This window comes from Heptranchias perlo, chromosome 21 (genome assembly GCF_035084215.1).
Source record: "Heptranchias perlo isolate sHepPer1 chromosome 21, sHepPer1.hap1, whole genome shotgun sequence".
In the NCBI taxonomy this organism is placed as follows: domain Eukaryota; kingdom Metazoa; phylum Chordata; class Chondrichthyes; order Hexanchiformes; family Hexanchidae; genus Heptranchias; species Heptranchias perlo.
Window position 1 is genome coordinate 36914766 of NC_090345.1, and position 21688 is coordinate 36936453.

Consider the following 21688-nt stretch of genomic DNA (forward strand, 5'->3'; position numbering starts at 1 on the left):
CTTGGGGTGGGGTGGGGTGCTGGTGAAGAAGTAGTTCTAGTGCATAGGTCTTCAGAAATACAGCCAGGATGCTTTCAGGCCCCATTGTCTTTGCCGTGTCCAGATGCCACATGTGGTGAACTGAACTGGATGGAAATTGACATCTTATGATGGTGGGGACCTCGGGAGGAGGCTGACTAGGATCAACCATTCAGCACTGTTGGCTAAACACTTGCAAACACTCTAGCTTTTCTCTTTGATTCACATGCTGAGCTGTACCATGGTTGAGAATAGAGATATTCATGGAGTCTTCTCCTCCCATTAGTTAGTTGCTTGTTCACAATCATTCTCAACTGAATGTGGTTGAGGACTGCGGAGCTTCGTTCTGATCATTTGGTTTTGGAGCCACTTACTCTGTTTATAACCTGCTGCTTTTGGCGTTAAGCATAAAGATAGCCCTATGTTGTAGCTTCATTGGATTGGTGCTTCATTCTAAGTTATGCCTGGTGGTCTCCTAGCACGGCCTTCTACACTCCCCATTGAACCAAGGTTGGTGTCCTAGCTCGCGAATGCTCGAATCGAGGGCTGAGTGATGTGCTGGGGCGTGCCATTAGAGATTATTCCCAGGATTTTCCAAACCCCTCCTCTCCAACATACTGGTCACATCCATTTTTTACCGGCACATGGGATCGTAAAATTTCTCTTACAGTGCAACACGAAAAATCTGACTATTTGGAAATCTTTACATTATGTAGCAATTTTGAAGGACAATTAAAAAAATTTTTAAAGTTGAGTTCTGAATGATTCGCTAAACCACTTTTTAATTGTTATCACTTCAAATCAGCCAGTGAAGATGTGGGGAATCCCTCTTTATGTATTTTGGTTGTTTGCGTAAATCATCCTTTTTTGATGCATGATTCTCAACAGGCCTACGTGAAATCAAAGTGCAAAAGATTCTTTGTCAACTGATTTGAATGCAGTCTTTAAAATGGACTATTCATTATTCCAAGATCTTTACATGCATTTGTTATTTTGTTGATCACTTTGCAGTTTTGAGGGTTTAGAACTAATGAATGGTTACAGACTTGCTATGCATCCGTTGTAGACCTGAGGCTCAGAAACCTAAGGTGTATTTACACTACAACTTCAGCATCAGTGCTAAAACTAGTTTCCACTTTGCACGAACACTAAAGTTGTAGTATAAAGCTGGAGCAGGGCCTGATCTGGGTCTGGAAGTAATGGTCTCACATTGTTTCAACTTGCTACCTCATGGATCATATCTGATTTTTAAAAAGTCCTTTTAATTTTCTGGTCACACTTGAAGCCAATTAGCAATTAATTAAAATATTTAGGGAATGCAGATGCTGCCATACACACGCTAAACATTTGGGCCTAAAATTCTGTTCGAGCCTTGGGCAGATTGCCTGACAAGGGACTGAAAAATAGAGTAGAATCTGCTTCCACCATGATTCCAACCCATTGGATCAGCTGAGTGATTTTCCATTGGGGAGGGGGAAAGAGTTTGAATCTTCTGTCGCTTCTCTCACATCAAGAGGGAATTCCCGGGCTACGGGAATTTTGCCCAGTGTGTCCTCGGCAAGCCTTAGTGGAACCTCCAAGTCACGCATCATCCTGACTTGGAAATATATCACCGTTCCTTCATCGTGTCTGGGCCAAAATCCTGGAACTCCCTTCCTAACAGCACTGTGGGAGAACATTCACCACACGGACTGCAGCAGTTCAAGAAGGCGGCTCACTCCCACCTTCTCAAGGGCAATTAGGGATGGGTAATAAATGCTGGCCTCGCCAACGACGCCCACATCTCATGAGTGAATTAAAAAAAACTCTCGCCAACTGAGAGCTGGTGTGAGTGCTACAAGAACCCAGAATAGGCCCTAGAATGACGGGAATTGATTACCTTAACTTTGGTGGCCCAGTGCTCCCTTACAGTAACAATCCTTAAAACTGCAGTATTCCTACCTTCTACCCTTCCTGGGCACTGACCCACCATCAGAGCGGCATGCTGTATCTTCAGTTTTCCGGGCTGCTGCTGGTGTGCTCTTACAGGCACAGGCTGCCTGCCCCGAACTTACAGGTGACCCCACCCACCCCACACCTCCACTGGCGGAGCGGACTGATCGGAATTTCAGTCCTTTAAATGAAACTGCCAGAAAAGGAGCTTTGTATATGCGGCTAAAGATCAAAGCAACAACCCTCACCATCAAATAATTCCATTAATCCGGTCTGTAAGATATGAATAAAATCAGTCAATTGCAAATTTGTCACTGCCAAATGACATCTTGCAAATTGATTCAAATATAAAATCTTATTCTCAAATTCACAATTCTGTCTATTCCAGTTACATGTTTAATAGGCCTCAGACTAGATACCCCACTTCATTTGGCTCAAAAATTTTTTACCATGATGTATACTGTTGCAGGTAGAGGAACATCTGTATTTATGGAACAATATGAGAATTCTGACCAAAATAATTTGGGTAAAAGAGTCACAGAATAAAGGCTTGAGCAGAGAAAATTATGCACAGTTTACATTTAACTCACTCTGCACCCCTTTCACTGTAAAATATATATACAACAGCTTGCATTTATATAGCACCTTTAATGTAGAAAAATACCTCCAAGGTACTGCCGCCAAAGGCAGGGTGAAGGAGGGAAATGCACAAGTGGTCAGAGTCAGGGGAATGGAGACTTTGGGGTGGGGGGGTGGTAGGGGAGTCTGTGGTCTGTGGGCTGGAGGCCGTCACAGAGATTAGGATGGGTTAGTCCATGACAGGATTTAAACACAAGGATGAGAATTTTAAATTTGAGGCAGTGGGGGACCAAGTGCCAATGTGGATCAGCAAAGGTAGGGGTAATGGATGAGTGGACTCGGTATGGGATAGGATACAGGTAGCAGAGTTTTGGATGAACTGAAGGTTACAGAGGATGGAGGTTGGGATGTTGGCTAGGAGATTATTGGCAGTCATGTATGGAGGTGATAAAGACATGGATGATGGCATTAGCAGCGGATAGGCTGAGGTAGGGCAGAGGCGGGTGATGTTACCGAGGTGGAAGTAGGCAGTCTTTTGTGATGTATAGTATGTGGGGCTGGAAGCTCAGCTTGGGGTCATGTAGAATGCCAAGGATGTGAACAGTCTGAATCAGTGGCGGGGTACAGAGTTTGTGGCGTAGGAGTGAAGACAATGACTTTGGTCTTCCCAATTTTTAACAGGAAGAAATTGCAGCTCATACATTACTGGATGTCAGATAAGTAGTCTGACAAAGCAGAGGCAGTGGAAGGGTTGAGAGAGGTGGTGGAGAGGTAGAGCTGGGTGTCATCAACTTACATGTCTGTGGATGATGTCACCAAAGGCAGCATGTAGATGAGGAAGAGGAGGAGGCCAAGAATAAATCCTTGGGAGACTCTGGAGGTAACGGTGCGGGAGCGGGAAGAGGAGCCATTGTTGGAGATGCTCTGGCTACAATTGGATAAGTAAGAATGGAACCAAGTGAGGGCAGTCCCTGTGAGCTGGACAATGGAGAAGAGGTATTGGAGGAGGATGGTGTGGTCAACCATCTCATAGGCTGCCGAGATATCGAGGAGGATGAAGAGCGATCGTGCCCCATGGTCACAGGTACAGGGGATCGCATTTGTGACTTTGGTTATGGCCTTTTCAGTGCTGTGGCAGGGGTGGAAACCTGATTGGAGAGATTCAAACAGGGAGTTGCAGGCATGGATTGGGGAAGCGACAAAATGTTCAAAGACTCGAGAAGAAAAGGAGGTTGGAGATAGTGTGGTTTGCCAGGACAGAAGGTTGGCGGATGGGTTTTTTGAAGGGTGGGGGGGGGGCGATGATGGTGGTTATGAAAGGATGGGGGACAATACCTGAGGAGAGGGAACCATTTACAATGTCAGTTAGTATGAGGACCAATATGGGAAGTTGGGTGGTCAGCAGTTTAGTGGGAATAGGATCAGGAGAGCACGAGAGGGCATGAGGGGAGATAGGAGAGAAACTGGAGAGAGGTGTGGATTCAAGGCTAGGGCAGGGTAGGGGGAGGTGGGGGAGCCTGGGGGAGGTTTGGCTTGGCGAGCAAGGGAAAAGGGGAGGAAGCAGCAGAGGCAGCTGAATGAATGGTGTATATCTTGGTGATGAAGAAACCCATAAGCTCCTCGCACTTGTTGGAGGTGAGGGTGAAAGGGGCAGGGGAGAGGAGATTAAAGGAACAGTTGGTAGTGGAGAAAAGCATATTAACACATATTGCACGGCTGAAAAACAATTCCTGAAAAGTCGCTGTGATGTGAACTAGGTAGAAACCTGTCAAGTCCTGGTAATGCAACTCAATATGTCATAAAATAATACTACTTCTGTACCTAAATTAGATTTTAGTATGTTGAAATACAGCCTTAGTGTGTTGACAAAATGAGCTTAAATCTATTCCAGTATTTCTTTTCTGTATGTTAAGTAAATCATGATAAATAGCTGTTCTGACAGCTCAAAAATTTTTGTAGCTGGTTGCTTTTCTGTGTGACATCATCTGTATTTTTTACCGACAGCTGGAGTTTCACGAAAGCATCCTCGTAATATCACCGAGACAGCGGTGACTGGAGTATTCGGTTGCAGCACATGTTGTTCAAGGACGGAGAGAGCAATGACCTGTAAAAGCAATGGAATTTTTACTGGATTGGTTTCAGGATTTGATGCAATAAATGCTATTTCTCCACATACAGCCAATGATATGAACTCAGTTCCTAGAATGAATTAAGAATGCTGAATAGTTTGTTTTTCCCATTATCTGAAATAATACAACATCAGTTATATGGTCTCATATATCTTCAGGTTGAACGTCACAATTAGTTTAATAACCATTTCACCTATATTGTGCTGCATACTTCATAGAACCACCCTGACCAGCGCGAAAGCAGCGGTGAGAGGCCAGAGAGGGGATAAAGAGCAGCAGCGGCGAGAGGCCCCAGACCAGCGCGAGAGCAGCGGTGAGAGGCCCCAGACCAGCGCGAGAGCAGCGGTGAGAGGCCCCAGACCAGCGCGAGAGCAGCGGTGAGAGGCCCCAGACCAGCGCGAGAGCAGCGGTGAGAGGCCCCAGACCAGCACGAGAGCAGCGGTGAGAGGCCAGAGAGGGGATAAAGAGCAGCAGCGGTGAGAGGCCCCAGACCAGCACGAGAGCAGCGGTGAGAGGCCGCAGACCAGCGCGAGAGCAGCGGTGAGAGGCCCCAGACCAGCGGGAGAGCAGCGGTGAGAGGCCACAGACCAGCGGGAGAGCGGAGGCGAAAGGCATATAAAACAAAACCAAAAAAACCAGCTAAAGTGACGTCAGCACAAGGGACGGAACTGATTGGTGAGTAGCCAAATGGTGAGTGTTTTTTTTAACCCTTTAGTTTATTTCTGTTAAGTTGACTTAGTAGTCTAATAAATCGAGGCATGGCAGGGCACCTCGGTCTCATCGAACGCACATCCTGAGCCATGTTCGAAGTTTGGGACACTTCCCATGTCCTGGATGGCCACAAGTGCAGTAAGTGTCATCAGCTGGAGGAGCTCGAGCTTCGGGTTTTGGAGCTTGAGCAGCAGCTGGCGTCACTGCAGTGTATCCGCGAGGCTGAGAGCTACGTGGATGGCACATTTCAGGAGGTGGTCACCCCACAGCTTAAGAGAGTGCAGGCAGAGAATGAACGGGTGACCGCCAGACTGACAAGGAGGACCAGGCATGTAGTTCAGGAGTCCCCTGACTGCATCTCGCTCTCTAACCAGTATATACTGTGGAGGGCGATGATTCCTCCGGGGAGTGCAGTGAGAGCCAAGACCATAGCACCTGAGCTGTACGGGGTGGGGAGGAGGAAGGTGAGGAGAGCAATAGTGATAGGGGACTCAATAGTTAGGGGAACAGACAGGCATTTCTGCGGCCACAGACGTGATTCCAGGATGGTATGTTGCCTCCCTGGTGCCAGGATCAAGGATGTCAGTGAGCGGCTGCAGAACATTCTGAAGGGGGAGGGTGAGCAGCCAGAGGTCATGGTCCATGTTGGTACCAACGACATAGGTAGAAAGAGGGGTGACATCCTGTAAGCAGCGTTCAAGGAGCTAGGAAAGAAATAAATGAGCAGGACCTCAAAGGTAGTAATCTCTGGATTACTCCCAGTGCCATGCGCTAGTGAGTATAGAAATAGGAGGATAGAACAAATGAATGCATGGCTGGAGAGATGATGATGGAGGGAGGGCTTTAGATTCCTGGGGCATTGGGACCAGTTCTGGGCAAAGTGGGACCTGTACAGGCCGCAGGGGTTGCACCTCAACAGGGCCGGGACCAATATCCTCACGGGGAGGTTTGCTAGTGCTATTGGGGAGGGTTTAAATTAGCTTGACAGGAAGACGGGAGCCTGAGTGTAGATTCAGGAGAGAAGCAGAGCTGAAAATGGAAGAGAAAAATTAGTAAGTGAGTTTGGAAGGCTGAGGAAACAAAGGTTAGAAAATAGACAACAAAGGAGTTTGGCAGTGCTTAATGGTTTATACTTCAATGCAAGGAGTCTAGTGAATAAGGCAGATGAGCTAATGGCACAGATAGACAAGTGAAAGTTTGGTATCTTAGCTATTACTGAAACATGGCTTAAAGAGGGGCAGGAATGGCAGCTCAACATTCCTGCTTATAGGGTTTTCAGACGAGATAGAGAGGGTGAAAAAAAGGAGAGGTGTGGCAATATTAGTTAAAGAAACAATTACGGCTGTGAGGAGGGATGATATGATAGAAGGATCATCAAATGAGGCCGTATGGGTTGAGCTAAAGAACAAAAATGGGGCAATTACACTGCTGGGACTGTACTATAGACCCCCAAACAGTCAGAGGGAGATAGAAGGGCAAATATGTAGGCAAATTTCTGAGAAGTGCAAAAACAATAGGGCAGTAATAGTAGGGGATTTCAACTACCCTAATATTAACTGGGATACAAGCAGTGTAAAAGGTATAGAGGGCGCAGAATTCTTAAATTGCATTCAGGAGAACTTTTTTAGCCAGTACATAGCAAGCCCAAAAGGAGAGGGGGCAGTTCTGAACTTAGTTTTAGGGAATGAAGTTGGGCAGATGGAAGGAGTATCAGTGGGAGAGCATTTTGCTGGTAGTGATCATAATTCAGTTAGATTTAACATAATTATGGAAAAGGACAAAGATAGAACAGGAATAAAAGTTCTCAACTGGGGAAAGGCCAATTTCACTAAGTTGAGAAGTGATTAAGCAAAAGTGGACTGGAAACAGTTATTTGAAGGTAAACTAATGTCAGAGCAGTGGGAGGCATTCAAAGGAGAGATTATGAGGGATTAGAACAAACATGTCCCCACAAAGAAAAGCAAGGGACCCAGTACTGAGCCTTGAGGAACCCCACTGGAAACAGCCTTCCAGTCGCAAAAATACCCGTCAACCGTTACCCTTTGCTTCCTGCCACTGATCCAATTTTGGATCCCATGGGCTTTTACTTTTTTGACTAGTCTGCCATGTGGGACCTGATCAAAAGCCTTGCTAAAATCCATGTACACCACATCAAACGTGTTACCCTCATCGACGCTCCTTGTTACCTCCTCAAAAAATTCAATCAAGTTAGTCAGACACGATGTTCCTTTAACAAATCCATGCTGACTGTCCTTGATTAACCCGTGCCTTTCTAAATGATGATTTATGTTGTCCCTCAAATCTAGTGCCCCCTGGATGACAAGGAGCATACAAGGTAGGATACAGCAAAAAAAGGGGAGCTTGCTTCAGATACCGAGAGTTCAATTCTACAGAAAGCCTAGAGGTGTATAGAAAGTGCAGGGGTGAAATTAAATAGGAAATTAGGAATGCAAAGAAAGGGCATGAAAAAATACTGGCAAGTAAAAACAAGGAAAACTCAAAGATGTTTTATAAATACATAAAGAGCAAGAGAGTAACTAAGGAAACAGTAGGGTCTATTAGAAACCAAAGAGGTTACCTATGTGTGGAGGCGGAAGATGTTGGTACAGTTCTAAATGAATACTTAGTGTCTGTCTTAACAAAAGAGAGGGACAATGCAGACATTGTAGTTAAGGAGAAGTGTGAAATATTGGATTGGAGAAACATAGTGAGAGAGGAAGTATTAAAGGGTTTAGCATCTTTGAAAGTAGATAAATCGCCAGACGCAGATGAAATGTATCCCAGGCTGTTAAGAGAAGCAAGGGAGGAAATAGCGGAGGCTCTGACCATCATTTTCCAATCCTCCCTGGCTACAGGCGTGGTGCCGGAGGGTTGGAGGACTGCTAATATTGTACCGTTGTTTAAAAAGGGAGAAATAGATAGACCGAGTAATTATAGGTCAGTCAGTCTAACCTCAGTGGTGGGCAAATTATGGGAATCGATTCTGAGGGACAACATAAATCATCATTTAGAAAGGCACGGGTTAATCAAGGACAGTCAGCATGGATTTGTTAAAGGAACATCGTGTCTGACTAACTTGATTGAATTTTTTGAGGAGGTAACAAGGAGCGTCGATGAGGGTAACACATTTGATGTGGTGTACATGGATTTTGGCAAGGCTTTTGATCAGGTCCCACATGGCAGACTGGTCAAAAAAGTAAAAGCCCATGGGATCCAAAATTGGATCAGTGGCAGGAAGCAAAGGGTAACGGTTGACGGGTATTTTTGCGACTGGAAGGCTGTTTCCAGTGGGGTTCCGCAAGGCTCAGTACTGGGTCCCTTGCTTTTTGTGGCATATATTAGTGATTTGGACTTGAATGTGGGGGGCTTGATCAAGAAGTTTGCAGATGATACAAAAATTGATCGCGTGGTTGATGGTGAAGAGGAAAGCTGTAGACTGCAGGAAGATGTCAATGGACTGGTCAGGTGGGCAGAAAAGTGGCAAATGGAATTCAATCCAGAGAAGTGTGAGGTAATGCATTTGGGGAGGGCAAAACAAGGTAAGGGAGTACATAATAATAGGAGGATACTGAGAGGTGTAGAGGAAGAGAGGAACCTTGGAGTACATGTCAACAGATCCCTGAAGCTAGCAGGACAGGTAGATAAGGTGGTTAAAATAAGCATACGGGATACTTTCCTTTATTAGCCGAGGCATAGAATATAAGAGCAGGGAGGTTATGCTAGAACTGTATAAAACATTGGTTAGGCCACAGCTTGAGTACTACGTACAGTTCTGGTCACTACATTACAGGAAAGATGTGATTGAGAGGGTACAGAAGAGATGTACGAGGATGTTGCCAGGGCTGGAGAATTTTACATATGAGATTAGATTGGATAGGCTGGGGTTGTTTTCTTCGGAACAAAGGAGGATGCGAGGAGATTTAATTGAGGTATATAAAATTATGATTGGACTAGATAGAGTGGATAGGGAGGACTTATTTCCCTTAGCAGAGAGGTCAATAGCCAGGGGGCATAGATTTAAAGCAATTGTTAGAAGGATTAGAGGGGAGCTGAGGAGAATTTTTTTCACCCAAAGGGTGGTAGGGATCTGGAACTCACTGCCTGAAAGGGTGGTAGAGGCACCTCAACTTATTTAAAAAGTACTTGGATGTGCACTTGAAGTGCCATAACCTACAGGGCTACGGACCAAGTGCTGGAAAGTGGGAATAAGCTCTTTTTCGGCCAGCACGGACACGATAGGCAGAATGGCCTCCTTCTGTGCCGTAACTTTCTATGACTCTATTCTATGAGTCCATTCACCAATAAGAAAAGTAGGATATTCAGCCAGAAAAACTATGCACATTGCAACTAACTAGCTGCACAAGAGTGGGCACAGAGTTGGGGTCAGACAAAGGCCAACCCATTCTACCACCCTGCTTTCAACCAGCAAGTTACCCCTCTGGAGTGAAACTGGAATCTGAAAGAGAGGTGGGAGCAAGATGGGGCAGGCGGTGGATGGGGGGGTGGTGGTGAGAGGAGAAAGTCGGGCCCTTCTCAAACGCAGTACGAAAGAAAAGGTAAATGCAGTTTTACATACGCGCCAACATTGTGGCAGACCCCAAGGAAAACGCTTCCTCAGGGCATGGGGCACAGCACGATGAGAAGCAAATGACCATGAACCCTACCCGGGGATGTGCCCCCCACAACCTAAAGCAGAATAGGCATGCATGTAAGGAAATTCACCTCTTTCCTCCAGCACACAACAAACTTACTTGGCACTCAGCGAGCCAAACATTGGCTCCAACCCCACCATAAGTAGAGGAGCAGCCATATTGATCCACATGCATCTCCCCTTTACCTTGGAGAAGACCATCCCAGATGAGGATGGCTATTCCATTCTAATAAAAGTCTAAATTGCAGGAGAGTTACCACAATGTTTAACATGTACGGTGACTCTCCCACATTCCTCACTCGCTCCTCAGATGGAAGGCACAGTGATCGCAAGAGGTGATCTAAACTGCACTCTTCAATCCCAAGCTGACATCCTTTCACGGTTGGGTGGAAGTTCCACTCTGCTTCAGATCCATTTCCCAAGGTCTCACCAGGAATACCACAGTTATGTGAACACGTCTCTGCATGTAATATAGGGAAGCAAATCCTTACTGTCCACCTGTTTACATGAACAATTGTAAGAAAAGCATAAACTGCGAACCCAAAATTTGAACGATTTGAATGAAAATGGCCCATGGGTGGAAAGATGTGTGAACCCTCTTCCACACTGGGTATAAAGAGAGGAAAAGCTTCCCTCATCTGTTCAGCTTGTCTTTACTTTTTGACAGCTGATTCTTCACAATAAACAAATGGCCAATTGTAAGTCATACTAAAACTCAACTAATTGTATTCAGTATTTTACTACATGTAAAATAGTATGTGCTTTTAATGCTATTTTTACCCCTGTGAGCTATGTATTCCATGTGCAGTACTCCTAAGTGTACTACCTGGACTCAGCTAATCCTGCTCTGTAGCTGAGGGAGTAGCAGTGGAGGGAGGCTGCTCAGCCAACTGGAAAACTGTGTGGGATATAAAAGGTGAGCTACTTGTACCTGCAACCAACTCTGATATTCCTGCTTCAGTACTAGGAATCTCACTGGAGGTTTTATTTGTGCCGAGTTTTAGAACGGCACTGAGCTGCTTGCTGATATGAATGTTACCTGGCTCTCCACTGATGCCACAGCTGGAGGCCATCTCCTCATGATATCCATTAATCTCCTCGAGCATAGAATACTGAGTATCTACAAGTTCTCTGGATCCCTTCCCCATGGTTGTCTGTGACCATTCTCCAAGTCAATTGAAACAACCTGTAAGCCTCTGACTGTTGGTTGATAATGATGTAAGGAGTCTTACAATACCAGGTTATAGTCCAACAGCTTTATTTGTGTTCTGACCGCTTGTGTATTCAGTAGTCTTGGATGTAATGTTTCTCTGTCTGAACACCATCCACTCCTTTGATTGCTGTGACTATCTCTCTGCCGAGGTGAGATAACGGGCAGTTGGAAAGATTATCTGTAATCACCAGGCATTGTTCTCTGACTATATATGCTGTGCCTTTATGGAACCCTTCACTCACCTGACGAAGGAGGAAAGCTCCGAAAGCTTGTGATTTCAAATAAAACTGTTGGACTATAACCTGGTGTTGTAAGACTCCTTACATTTGTCCACCCCAGTCCATCACCAGCATCTCTACATCATGTTGGTTGATAAAGATGTGTGATGTTTCCTAGGCAAAAATTTGCATATTCTGCAGGTTATTATATTTTGCCTTTTCTTTTAGTTATCCTTTCTCCAGCACAGTTCTACCGCGATGCAGCCAGCCTCAATCCCTCGCTGAGGGAATAGGTAGCTGACCTGTTCCCTGGACTTAGCTAATCCTGCTCTGTAATTGATCACTATGAGCACCTCAGGGGATGGGGTGGGGGGGTGGGTGGAGAAGGAGAAGAAGCCCACACTCAAGTTTGCTCTCCCTATGGGCAGGTGCCCAGGCTTCTCAATTTTCCCTCTTATCGGCACAGCTAAAGGCACGACCTGCCCCTGCAGGTAATCACATTCACAAACCTACAACTGACCACTTTCAATGCAGTCACTGCCTGTGACAAATATTGAAATCAAGAGCAGTGGGTGGACTTTCTATCCCCAACACCGTCATCTTGTTCACTGTATCTACTGGGTTTGCCTAAAACATAGGAGCAAAGTTAGAACGCATAAATGAAGAAAACAAACCAGACGAAAGTTTAATTTCACAGTCAGTTCTATATTAGGAGATAATCCTTTAGAATCTCGTAATCTGGTTGACTGTCCCGCCAGCAATAATTTCTGGTATAGCCATGTGTTGAAGGGATGTGTTCTTCAAACATTAACAGTTGGCTCATTCCAGAAAGAAGCTCTATTAATGGCTATTTTGCAGTTGAGGATCTCCAGCTAATAGGAACTGTTTTGCCCTTTATTCCTACATGGATCTACAGGCACCAAAGCTGCAGTGTGTTATAAGCAGCGAGGTGACTTTGAGGATTATGGGAAGTGTGTAGTTTGCTTTTTTTTAAATCACTGCCAGAGCTCTCTGCTGAAATATTATTAACTGTTCACTACTCCCTCTGTATTTCACAAAATTTATATATCGGCTTTTTTCCAAAACTTTATCCTTTTACAGCTGTCATTGCTTTGCATTGTTAATATTTACATATAAGGAATGACATTTTTCCTTGTTTTCAATAGTTTCTAAGAAAAAATGAGTGTTTATGATCTTCTGCCATATGCTAAGCACAGTGCAGCTGTAGATGTGCTGATGGTGGATAGCTCTGACTCACCCATGATCCATTTACCATTCTCATTCTAACAGTATGTTTGCTGCCAACTTTCTGAAATGGTTTATAAATCCTCTGCTGCTTCAACTAAATTCCTGCCCAATTGGGTACATTTTACAAAAGTGTTAGCATCGCTGTAGTGGACAAGCAATTGGGAAAACTCATCATTCCACTATCAAGGCTAACAAAGAGCGGAGTAATGGGACTAACTGGATTGCTCTTACAAAGAGACGGCATGGGCTCGATGGGCCAAATGGCTACCTTCTGCGCTGTAACAATTCTATGATTCTAACAAACTCATAGCACCTCGTCATTTTTCAGAACCAAATTCATTTGAAATAGATGCTATTTTAAAGGTTCTGTAAGAAACACTGTGGCCAAAGATTTTATTTTGTACAATTACCCAGTGTAATAAACAGTGTTTAAGGACAATTCTCCAATCATGGTAAAACCAAAAAAATGGCCCTCACTCTCAGTGCTCTTGGGAATACCCACACTGTGGAAGCCCAACTCCACTGGAATCTGGGGGAGGGGTTCGGGTCATTTACATAATTACATTAAATATTTTTTGCTTATGCAGGGATCAGGGAATCTTAAACACTGAAGTTCTTAAAGGGATGGAGGCCGATTTTTTTGGGGGGGAAGTGGGGGGATTGGGAACATAGAAATGAGGCCGACTTCTTGGTCTCCGCTGGGGAGTTCCAACAGATTGGGGGTAGAGATTTGCTAGGGGTGCAAGCAGCCTCTGTGCTGCCTGGAAAAGGATTAATGGAAGGAATCTTACAACACCAGGTTATAGTCCAACAGTTTTATTTGAAAATCACAAGCTTTCGGAGATTATATCCTTCATCAGGTGAGTGAGTGAGTGAATGAGAGGTTCTCAAATCGCATATCTTATATTAGGCTGGGAATCAAAGGTGTCGTTGGTGTTCAGACAGGTTAGCCACGGAAAACAGTACGTCCCAGTATACTGAATACACAATGGGTCAAATTACACAGATAAAGAGAGAAAGAGACCCGAAAGGCAGAGAAAGAGAGAGAGAGAATGTCCAGTTGTATTAAAAACAGATAACTTTTTTTTTCCCTGCTGGTGGGGTTACGTGTAGCGTGACATGAACCCAAGATCCCGGTTGAGGCTGTCCTCATGGGTGCGGAACTTGGCTATCAATTTCTGCTCGACGATTTTGCGTTGTCGTGTGTCTTGAAGGCCGCCTTGGAGAATGCTTACCCGAAGATCGGTGGCTGAATGTCCTTGACTGCTGAAGTGTTCCCCGACTGGGAGGGAACCCTCCTGTCTGGCGATTGTTGCACGGTGTCCGTTCATCCGTTGTCGCAGTGTCTGCATGGTCTCGCCAATGTACCATGCTCTGGGGCATCCTTTCCTGCAACGTATGAGGTAGACAACGTTGGCTGAGTCACAGGAGTATGAACCATGCACCTGGTGGGTGGCGTCCTCTCGTGTGATGGTGGTATCTGTGTCGATGATCTGGCATGTCTTGCAGAGATTGCCGTGGCAGGGTTGTGTGGTGTCGTGGATGCGGTTCTCCTGAAAGCTGGGTAATTTGCTGCGAACGATGGTCTGTTTGAGGTTGGGTGGCTGTTTGAAGGTGAGTAGTAGAGGTGTGGGGATGGCCATAGCGAGGTGTTCGTCGTCATCGATGACATGTTGGAGACTGCGGAGAACATGGCGTAGTTTCTCCGCTCCTGGGAAGTACTGGACGACGAAGGGTACTCTGTTTGTTGCGTCCCGTGTTTGTCTTCTGAGGAGGTCTATGCGATTCTTCGCTGTGGCCCGTCGGAACTGTCAATCGACAAGTCGAGCGTCATATCCCGTTCTTACAAGGGCGTCTTTCAGCTTCTGTAGGTGTCCATCGCATTCCTCCTCGTCTGAGCAGATCCTGTGTATTCGCAGGGCCTGTTCAGAGGGGATGGCCTCTTTGACGTGGTTAGGGTGGAAGCTGGAAAAGTGGAGCATCGTGTGGTTGTCCGTGGGCTTGCGGTAGAGTGAGGTGCTGAGGTGCCCGTCTTTGATGGAGATTTGTGTGTCCAAGAAATAAACCGATTCTGAGAACCGTTTCTTTCTTGGACACACGAATCTCCATCAAAGACGGGCACCTCAGCACCTCACTCTACCGCAAGCCCACGGACAACCTCACGATGCTCCACTTTTCCAGCTTCCACCCTAACCACGTCAAAGAGGCCATCCTCTCTGAACAGGCCCTGCGAATACACAGGATCTGCTCAGACGAGGAGGAGCGCGATGGACACCTACAGACGCTGAAAGACGCCCTCGTAAGAACGGGATATGACTCTCGACTTGTCGATCGACAGTTCCGACGGGCCACAGCGAAGAAACGCATAGATCTCCTCAGAAGACAAACACGGGATGCAACCAACAGAGTACCCTTCGTCGTCCAGTACTTCCCCGGAGCGGAGAAACTACGTCATGTTCTCCGCAGCCTTCAACATGTCATCGATGACGACGAACACCTCGCTAAGGCCATCCCCACGCCTCCACTACTCGCCTTCAAACAGCCACCCAACCTCAAACAGACCATCGTTCGCAGCAAATTACCTAGCTTTCAGGAGAACAGCGTCCACGACACCACACAACCCTGCCACGGCAACCTCTGCAAGACATGCCAGATCATCGACACGGATACCACCATCACACGAGAGGACACCACCCACCAGGTACATGGTTCATACTCCTGTGACTTGGCCAATGTTGTCTACCTCATACGTTGCAGGAAAGGATGCCCCGGAGCATGGTACATTGGCGAGACCATGCAGACACTGCGACAACGGATGAACGGACACCGTGCAACAATCGCCAGACAGGAGGGTTCCCTCCCAGTCGGGGAACACTTTAGCAGTCAAGGACATTCAGCCACCGATCTTCGGGTAAGCGTTCTCCATGGCGGCCTTCGAGTCACACGACAACGCAAAATCGTCGAGCAGGAATTGATAGCCAAGTTCCGCACCCATGAGGACGGCCTCAACCGGGATCTTGGGTTCATGTCACGCTACACGTAACCCCACCAGCAGGGGGAAAAAAAAGTTATCTGTTTTTAATACAACTGGACATTCTCTCTCTCTCTCTCTCTGCCTTTCGGGTCTCTTTCTCTCTTTGTCTGTGTAATTTGACCCATTGTGTATTCAGTATACTGGGACGTACTGTTTTCCATGGCTAACCTGTCTGAACACCAACGACACCTTTGATTCCCAGCCTAATATAAGATATGCGATTTGAGAAACTCTCATTCACTCACTCACCTGACGAAGGAGATAATCTCCGAAAGCTTGTGATTTTCAAATAAAACTGTTGGACTATAACCTGGTGTTGTAAGATTCCTTACATTTGTCCACCCCAGTCCATCACCGGCATCTCCACATCATGGAAAAGGATTAACATTTCTTAAAAAAAGAAAATTAGATTTTCTCTTCTGCCTGTGCAATCTGCTTCTCTGTGAGCAATCACAAGGCTCTGCCAGCAATAATAAATTCTTGGGTGGCCTCTGCCACCATAGCAACACTGATCACCAGGGACTAACGAGCACCCCACGGAATGCAACATTGCAAAGATGAAAATGGTGAGAAATACGTCAGGAGGACATACTTCTCTTATTTGCATCCTAACTGCGCCCACTCACATATGCGTGGGTGTACTTTATGTTGCCAGGCCTGTGCAGTGGGAAATGGCGAAGGGGATAGGGTGCACAGCAAGATGGAGAGGTGTTGGAGCAAGTCCCCAAACAATTTTCCATTCCTGCCCCCTCACATCTGCAAAAGAATCCCAGCCCATATGTCAAACATACAGCCAAACCAAATGTGTGCGATATACTAGAAGTCCCTTTTGTTGCTTATTGAGCCTGCTCACTATAAAGGGATGTAAAATGCAATATGTTTTGTATAAATGCAGTTATTAATGATTTTATTCGGATTTCAAAATGGAATTGCCAAAATTGGAGGACTAAAGCTTAGGATCAGGGGAAAGATTGTGGTTTCAAGGCAACACTATCAGAAGATAGAAGTTAACTTTCAACCACACACTCGATTTTATTGAAAAATATATTGTTTTTGATATCAAAACCATAACCCCCCTCCCCCCACCCACTGTTTTGTCATTGTAAAAGATACACAGTAAGACTTTCTGTTGCCTGTTTTAGGGATCAGTACCAAAGGTGAGTTATTTTCAAAAAAGCGACTTGAAGCCAACATACCACAGCTGTGAAACATATCTGAGAACCAACGATAGGGTGAATTCTTAAGCCTTGGCTGCTGCAGAGAACCACAGATTGTTTGGTCTGATTTTCGATAGCTTGACACGCAAGACATTGTGGCAACGAATGTGCTTCCCTCTCTAGCTCACCGATTTGGTCATCGCATTCAACTAAATCTGACTGGAATTTGAATTGGCTTCATTCCCTTCAACTGTCAGTACAAACCTTTATCATCTCTGCGTTTACATAGTAGGCTTAGTAGTAGCTACTTATGGCTCATTTACGATTTTTTTTTTGTCTGGTGTTGTATCGGTATTTTGTCAAATATTTGAATTAGAATAACAAGCCTGGAGAAAAAATCATGATAATCCAAATTCCGTACTTTCAAAGAATGCGGAAACAAATATACACGGGGTAAATTTTAGTCTTCACCACCTGGGTGCTAATCTGTCGGAGTGGATTGCCTGCCCCTTGGAATTAAAATTGGGTGGGTTCTAAAACGTGTGGTCGATCCACTCTGCCAGATTACCACCCATGTGATGAGGACCAATATTTACCCCAGAGTGATTATTTTTATTCCTCCCCCCCCCCAACAATTTTCTCCTCTCTTCTGAAGGTGCTGACTCCTGGGGGAGAGGAGAGGAGTGGCGGGGTACAATTCCATAACCTTCAGTTCTGTTCAATTCCAACCCCTTTCGGACCTGTGTTAACGTTGCAGGATTTTCTGACCATTTTTTCCCCACAGAAATGATTTGGAAAAAGAGTTACTTTTAAATGTTGGATTAATAAAGCAAATAGGCACGGAGATGATAGGTGGTTAAAATGCTAATGAAGCACATACTTTTCATCGGATCTCTCACAATCTCTCTGAAGCAATCGTCTGGTGGGATTAGGCCTAGGAGAGGCAGTAATTTCAGATAACTGGAAAAGCATCTTTAAATAAAGTCAAAAGCGTATTTGGGTCAAATTTTACAAGGCACTGATTTTAATGAGGAATTTTTAAAAGATGCTCACAGGAAGAGTTGAGCCCTTTAACAAAACTACATTTATCAGAGTCTTTCTGTAACAGGCTTTTTAAAATAAACACATGCATATTAGAAGTGCAGGAGCACAGCTAACACTGCAAAAGAGGCTCCTAATAAACAAATATCACTGCTTTAAATATACGTCATTGCAAACATCTCCTTTTGTGCTTCTTTAATAAAATAAGTTTTTTGATAACTTTTTGTACAGTCATTGGACTTTAAAGAACTTTCATGAATAATTACTTATTAACATATTTACAAATTAAGGACACCAAAAGAAAATAGGAAATGTAGGAGCAACTTTTTTTTTACTAAAAGGGTGGCAAGTATTTGGAACAGATTACTGGCACAGTTGGTTGAACAAGAAACTCTTAATTGGTTTCAAGAAGGAGCTAGACAGATTCTTGTCAACAAACGGAATTCAGGATTATAAGAAATACACCAAGGAAATACTGCGGATAAGTGGGCTAGATGGACCGAAGGTCTTCTCCTGCCTGAAATTGTTACCATGTAGAGTAATGTGAGATTACCCAACTTTGCTAAGTCCTACCTTTTTCTTTGAATATAGTTTGACAAGGAATACAATCTAAACTTTGCATTGCATTGGCAGTCACATCATACACAAGTAAAAATACAATCTGTTCTTTTCCTTATGTAAGTTAGAACTAAGTCCATCATTCGACAAAGAAATCACAGTTGCATTACCTCTCGGGCCTTTTGCTCACTGTAGTTTCACAGCACAATCACCATGTGGTCTTCCCACCTTCAGCCAGTGTCACAGAGCAGTTCTTTTTGATGGAGGCAATCTGCAGGGCATGTCGACATCAAAATACTAAATCAAATAATGTACAAGCGCTCCAAATCACAGAGAAGTAATAAAGTGAGAGAGTGGGAACTATGCGCAAGTTAAACTATTTTGAACAAGTGAGGAAGACCCTGGCACTGCTGAAAATTACATGCCAAAATTGGAGGTAATTTATAACATGTCCTGAGTTTTTCCAAGAAAAGCTCCTTTTTAAAGCATTTTTTTAAAATTCATGCTTTGCCAATCTGTCTCACACCTGGTACTAATTGACTTTTCCAGCCTATTCGAGGTTGACTGAGCAGTGTTAGGAGAGCAGTGTATTGCATAGTTCCAGCTCATTCACATACCGCCAAAATAATGTGCGGAGAAAGTGGCTTACGTGCGCTATTGCCACTGACGGCGTGTTTTAGGGTTGCTAATCTTAGAGATTGGATTCATTGCTCCATTAGAACTGCAATAGGTAGATGAAGATCAACAAGAGCAGGAAAGCTCTGTCTGTGATGTCAGGAAGCATTCAAGGCTTTCGGTCAGGTTCTGCTAATATGCAACACAGAGTCCCATCACTACCTGGGAATGATGGAAGAGATGTACCTGGAGAAGCTGAAGCTTAGCAGGGAGGCTGTGATAGAGGCTGTGCCATTTCCTTCGAGAAGACCTCCAGACATAATCCAAACACCATTGCCAGTGACCATCAGTCAGAACAGCCCTCAATTTTTATAAGTCCAGCTCCAGGCTAGCCCTTGGAACATCTGCAATGCCAGTCAGTTTGCTGTCCACAAATGTATTAAGATGGTTAGAGGTGCATCATTCGGCACAGCTAACAATTTCATCGCTTTCCTTACTGACCAGCAGCAGCAACATATGAGGCTATGCAATTCTAAAGGTTGGCTGATTTCCCAAAGTACGGGGGATCAATAATTGAACCCATGTCGCCATTTGGAATCCTATGCACAAAGCTGTGCCCTATATAAAATTCATTCCATCGATGTCCAGCTGGCATGCAACTACCGGCACAGAATAAGGCAGGTGATGCTTGCTTCCCCAGGAGCTCTCACAAGAGACAGCTGAATGGACGGCCTCAGTCTTAGTGACAAAGAGGTCCGTGAGTTCCTCGTATTTTCTATGATTTGGAGTGCACCATTTTCTGCCCAATATTTAATTGGATGATAACATGACCGAAGGATTGTAACAGAAATCCTTACCAACCACTGAAATATATCACGGCCACCACGTAAAGTACACGAATGAACAGTATACAGCATCCGCCGTAAGAACATGTAATTTCTACACTCCTCGGGTTCTGAGAAACAATAAATGTGCAACTTGCTTTCTCCCCAAACATGGATTCACCTTCTCTAGCTTAACCCTTCAAAGCTAAGTTGGTTCAGACTTTAAAACACAGCAAGCATTTTGCTGCTGGCTGCCAAATTTATAGACCACTCTTGACTGAGAGAGAAATTCCTTCTGTGAAGTGCTTTCCTTAAATCTGTAGGAAGAGAGCTTGGCCCACCGAGCAGTCAATCAAAGTTACTACCATGAGCTGAGAGAAGAATGATAAGTTCTTGTGCCACTACCAGTCTTCTGGATAAGGTTCCAGTCTTAGGAAGCTTAGACGGAGCCCAGGATGAAGACGACGACAACAACAACTGTAGTAGTAGTCGTAATAATACTTCTTCTTCCAACTATAATCAAGGTCAAACACTCTTCATCCATCCAAATATAACACATTTGTCATTTATCAAACTGTGTAGGTAAAACTGCCTAAAAAGGAAATAAGAAAATTTCAAACCTTTGTGACCGAATTCTAAATGATTGTACTTTCAATATCTTGATACTTCGATGTATTATTTAACCTGTAAATAAAGCTGAATATTAATTTTCTAAAAACAAAAGTGTGACCACTGCATCTCTTGAGAGAAGCCGAGGGGTGGGCACATCTAATTATGTTGGAACAAAAGCTCTGGGGAAAAAAGTATTTTGTTTTTATATTTTTAAACCACCCTTAGCTCACAGCTTAGTCAAAAAACATGACCATCCTTAATAAATGTCACTAAAGACTATTTAATTCAGTAATTCTCGGGACTTCCAATTTTTGGGGTCAACCTCCAGTAAAAGACTCTTAAGCACTCGTGCTCCTCTAGTTAAGGTTATTAGTATTGGTAAGTTCGCAAAAATGTCTCTCTCCAAAAATCATTAACTTGTCTCTCTTTCTCTTTTCCTTCACTTCTATCTCTCTCTTGCTTCACTTTTTGCATGTTTTTCCTTTCCACTTCCACCCTTCTCCTTCATCTCTCGCTCCATTTTCCTTTCCTCCTTCACTTCACACTCTCTTTCACTCACCTTTTATTTCCTGCTCTCTTGTGCTCTCCTCCTCTACCATTCCATCTCTCTCACTCTCCCCTTTTCCATTTCAGTTGGCCAAGGCAGGCAAACAAGCCCAAGTACTACCTGGCCTGTCCATCTCTAATGCCTACTAGTTAGTCTGCTCACTCACCCAACCCAAGTGCTTTCAGGCCCAGCCACACTAAGTGCCTCCTGGCCTGTGTGCTGACTTGTTCACCTGAACTGAGTGTTGTTCCAGCACTTTGGAACAGACAAGACCGGAAGCACTTCGAGCAAATTGGCAAAGGTATCCCCTCGAGCTGAGTGAGCAGGTGCGCTGGGAAGCAGTTAGGTGGGTTGGCAATTCCCGTTTGTTGCAAGCAAACTTGTCTCACGTCCTTCCCTTATTCCTTTTCATCTTCCTCCAAATAACACAAAAGGAGATGAATTCCCACATTCAGATTTTCATCGCAGCAATGAAAGAAGTTGCTGCCAAACATCTGGGACTAAAACCTCCGAAAATAAACAAACTGACAAGAAAAAATACACTGGAAAATTCAGCTCTCACAAACCCAAGTGCACTTTCATACATGCTCCAAATAAAAAT

The 21688-nt window shown here is 44.6% G+C and overlaps 1 long non-coding RNA gene across 1 annotated transcript in view; it reads left to right on the top strand.

The window, feature by feature from the left end:
• The window catches only part of LOC137340141 (uncharacterized), a 53915-nt gene extending 33291 nt beyond the window's left edge, over positions 1-20624 (top strand). The window contains exons 2-4 of the long non-coding RNA XR_010966718.1: positions 4877-5348; positions 10829-10936; positions 19209-20624. This is a non-coding gene — a long non-coding RNA (uncharacterized lncRNA). The remainder of the gene's footprint in view (positions 1-4876; positions 5349-10828; positions 10937-19208) is intronic.
• The last annotated feature ends 1064 nt before the right edge of the window (positions 20625-21688 follow it).